The sequence below is a fragment of the Aquarana catesbeiana genome, linkage group LG03 (assembly GCF_042186555.1).
Source record: "Aquarana catesbeiana isolate 2022-GZ linkage group LG03, ASM4218655v1, whole genome shotgun sequence".
Taxonomy (NCBI): Eukaryota; Metazoa; Chordata; class Amphibia; order Anura; family Ranidae; genus Aquarana; species Aquarana catesbeiana.
The window spans coordinates 724,362,830-724,367,538 of record NC_133326.1 but is presented as its reverse complement, the minus strand read 5'-3'; positions in this window follow the sequence as shown (position 1 = coordinate 724,367,538).

Here is a 4,709-nt window from a genome sequence, read left to right as displayed (position 1 = left end):
TAAACATTGTCTGTATTATAACCAAAGCATTTTATGGAAAAGCTCACAATGTATCAACAGTTGGTTCTTGAGTTGAGTTAAGGTTTTATAGGTTTGACATTACGGAGTAACACCATATTCTATCTATAAAAGGAAGAACACAGTTACATGACTATATAATGAATTACGAGGGGCGCCAACTCCTAACACCATAAAACAAAAATGTGTAAAACACCATAAAAAACAAAAAATGTGTAAAACACCATAAAAACAAAAAATGCGTAAAAAAAAACCCATAAAAACAAAAATGTGTAAAACACCATAAAACAAAAAAATGTGTAAAACACCATAAAAACAAAAAATGTGTAAAACACCATAAAAACAAAAAAATGTGTAAACACCATAAAAACAAAAATGTGTAAAACACCATAAAAACAAAAAATGCGTAAAAAAAACCCCATAAAAACAAAAATGTGTAAAACACCATAAAAACAAAAAAATGTGTAAAACACCATAAAACAAAAAATGTGTAAAACACCATAAAAACAAAAAATGCGTAAACAAAACAAAAATGTGTAAAACAAAACAAAATGTGTAAAACACCATAAAACAAAAATGTGTAAAACAAAACAAAAATGTGTAAAACACCATAAAAACAAAAATGTGTAAAACAAAACAAAAATGTGTAAAACACCATAAAAAACAAAAAATGTGTAAAACCCCATGAAAACTAAAATGTGTAAAGCACCATAAAAACAAAAAATGTGTAAAACTAGGTTGCTGCTCCTTTAACAGTGACAAACACTGGCAAACCATTAATGTCTAAACCGCTGGCAACAAAAAGTGAGTACACCCCTAAGTGAAAAAAACAAGGAGAAAGGGGCGCCACTGAGTATGTATCAATAACACTTTAATAGTAACAAGCATATCCACTCACATGTAGGACTGAAAAGTAGAGTTCAGGTACATCTCCGGGTGAAGGAGAGAGAGGAGGACTACAAGTAGAATCACACAGGAGGCCGTCAGGAGATGGTGTGGGTTCCGGGGATGAGGTGAGGGAGGACGCCTGAGCCAAAGCCAGTCATCAGCTGTGCTGCGGTTCACCATAGCCTCGTACGGCTTCCGTGATGGAAAGTAACACGGCCGTGCGGTCGGAGTCAGAACAAGCTTGGAGAGCAAGCACAGAGTGGGCGCCGGGCGGTGACGTCACTACTGTGCGACGCGTTTCCGAGTGGGCTCGCTATAGATAGTGAGAATAGCGGCACTCCTTTCTCAAGCATAGGGGATAGGTGCTGGGTAGAGACATTATATAGTCTGTAAAGGGGTGGGCATGCCCGGCGCCCACTCTGTGCTTGCTCTCCAAGCCTCGTTCTGGCTCCGACCGCATGTGTCTTTTTGGACTACATAGAGAGCCTGCTACCACTCATCCCTGATGGACATGATGTGATGTTAGCATACGGACTTGCTGCTACTTGTAGTCCTCCTCTCTCTCCTTCACCCGGAGATGTACCTGAACTCTACTTTTCAGTCCTACATGTGAGTGGATATTGCTTGTTACTATTAAAGTGTTATTGATACATACTCAGTGGCGCCCCTCTCTTCTTGTTTTTTTCTGTCAGCACACTGGACCTGGCTTCCAGTCCTTTTGGTGGCAGCCCTGACCGACTTATGGTATATATGTATATATATCTGTCTTTATACATATATCTTGTTCTTGGACTATGAGGAACAATTGGGCTTGAGGTACTTATGTATTGCGCCTTTTTTACTTGTTTATACACCCCTAAGTGAAAATGTCCAAATTTGTCCCAATTAGCCATTTTCCCTCGCCGGTGTCATGTGACATGTGTTACAAGGTCTCAGGTGTGAATGGAGAGCAGTGTGTTAAATTTGGTGTTATCACTCTCACTCTCTCATACTGGTCACTGGAAGTTTAACATGGCACCTCATGGCAAAGAACTCTCAGAGGATCCGAAAAAAGAATTGTTGCTCTACATAAAGATGGCCTAGGCTATAAGAAGATTGCCAAGACCCTGAAACTGAGCTGCAGCACGGTGGTCAAGACCATACAGCGATATAACAGGACAGGTTCCACTCAGAACAGGCCTCACCATAGTCCACCAAAGAAGTTGAGGTTACAAGCTCAGAGTCATATCCAGAGGTTGTCTTTGGGAAATAGACGTATGAGTGCTGCCAGCATTGCTGCAGAGGTTGTAGGGGTGGAGGATCAGCCTGTCAGTGCTCAGACCATATGCCGCACACTGCATCAAATTGGTCTGCATGGCTGTCATCCCAGAAGGAAGACTCTTCTAAAGATGATGCACAAGAAAGCCCACAAACAGTTTGCTGAAGACAAGCTGACTAAGGACATAGATTACTGGAACCATGTCCTGTGGTCTGATGAGACCAAAATAAACTTATTTGGTTCAGATGGTGACAAGCGTGTGTGGCGGCAACCAGGTGAGGAGGACAAAGACAAGTGTGTCTTGTCTACAGTCAAGCATGGTGGTGGGAGTGTCATGGTCTGGGGCTGCATGAGTGCTGCCGGCACTGGGGGGCTACAGATCATTGAGGGGACCATGAATGCCAACATGTACTGTGATATACTGAAGCAGAGCATGATCCCCTCCCTTCAGAGACTGGGCCGCAGGGCAGTATTCCAACATGATAACGACCCCAAACACACCGCCAAGAGGACTACTGCCTTGCCAAAGAAGCTGAGTGTAAAGGTGATGGACTGGCCAAGCATGTCTCCAGACCTAAACCCTATTGATCATCTGTGGGACATCCTCAAATGGAAGGTGGAGGAGTACAAGGTCTCTAACATCTACCAGCTCCATGATGTCGTCATGGGGGAGGGGAAGAGGACTTCAGTGGCAGCCTGTGAAGCTCTGGTGACCTCCATGCCCAAGAGGGTTAAGGCAGTGCTGGAAAATCAATTGCCCCCACTGTGCCCATCAAACGCAGCCACTGTGCCATCAATTGCAGCCACTGTGCCCATCAAACACAGCCACTGTGCCCATCAATTGCCACCACTGTGCCATCAATTGCAGCCACTGTGCCCATCAAACGCAACCACTGTGCCATCAACCGCAGCCACTGTGCCCATCAATTTCACCACTGTGTCATCAATTGCAGCCACTGTGCCATCAAACGCAACCACTGTGCCCATCAACCGCAGCCACTGTGCCCATCAATTTCCACCACTGTGCCCATCAAACGCAGCCACTGTGCCCATCAAGGATAGCCACTGTGCCCATCAATTGCTGCCGATGTGCCCATAAATTGCAGCGACTGTGCCCATAAAATGCAGCCACTCTGCCCATGAAACGCAGCCACTCTGCCATATCAAATGCTCCTACTGTGCCATCAAATGCTGCCACTGTGCCCCATCAAACGCAGCCACTGTGTCATATCAAATGCTGCCAGTGTGCCCCCCGCCCGCTGTCTGCACTTACCCTGTCTCAGTGGGACAGCTCCTCGATGTCTTCTCCCGTCCTCTGCTATGATTGGACGTCTGATAGGCCAACCATTCGCTTCTCTAACACAGCTGAGTGACCTGCGAGCGCCCAGTATGTCGCTCGCAGGTCACCCTTTTTGACGCCTATTAGAGCCCAAGGGTGCTGCGCCCTTGCGCCCTTATGGATGCACCGCCACTGCTGGGGCTCCTGTAGCAATGTCCCAGGCCATGCAAACCTTATATTCTATGCAGCAGGGGTTAACTGCAGCAACAGTCACTGAGATCTTTCTTCCTTAGATCTGTACTCACAGTGTCCACCAAGGCTTGGAATGTCTCCATCAGACGGCAGCAGGTAGACTCCTCTGTGAAGCCTCCGGGGCAGCACCTCTCTTTGTCTCCTAAAGGGCTTGTGGCTGAATAAACCCCCCCCCCCCCCCTTTAGAGCACGACTGGAAACCTTATAAAACAGGTTGGACCTTCAGAAAGATGGCCAGGAAGGGTTAGCAGCCCTTCTGGCTGGGAACCTCTCGTGCAGGGAAAATATCCCCTCTCTGTGGTTTCCAGAGTATTTATGGATCCTCCAACCACCATCTGGGCACACCTCCCCAGCGATTGGCTGGACCTGCACAAATATTCAGGCTGCCTGTTTCACTCTCCAACCCACTAGATTCTGGAAAACTCCAGAACCCAGGGGAAGCAATCAAATCTGAAGCCTGTAGAACCCAGAGAAGCCCAAAGCAATCACACAAAGCTCAACTAATTACAGGAGAGACAAACAACTAAATGTGCCTTACCTGACCCAGCAGCCTAACCTGGAGGGTGATACAGGAGCTAGGTGGTAATTCACTATGAAATATGAAATACAGCCCTGAGACTAGAAGGTGATGAGAAAAGAACAAAATATACAGTATATATATACACTATATCACCAAAAGTATTGGGACACCTGCCTTTACACGTACATGAACTTTAATGACATCCCAGTCTTAGTCCGTAGGGTTCAATATTGAGTTGGCCCACCCTTTGCAGCTATAACAGCTTCAACTCTTCTGGGAAGGCCGTCCACAAGGTTTAGGAGTGTGTCTATGGGAATGTTTGACCATTCTTCCAGAAGAGCATTTGTGAGTTCAGGGCACTGATGTTGGATGAGAAGGCCTGGCTCACAGTCTCTGCTCTAATTCATCCCAAAGGTGTTCTATCAGGATGAGGTCAGGACTCTATGCAGGCCAGTCAAGTTCCTCCACCCCAAACTCGCTCATTCATGTCTTTA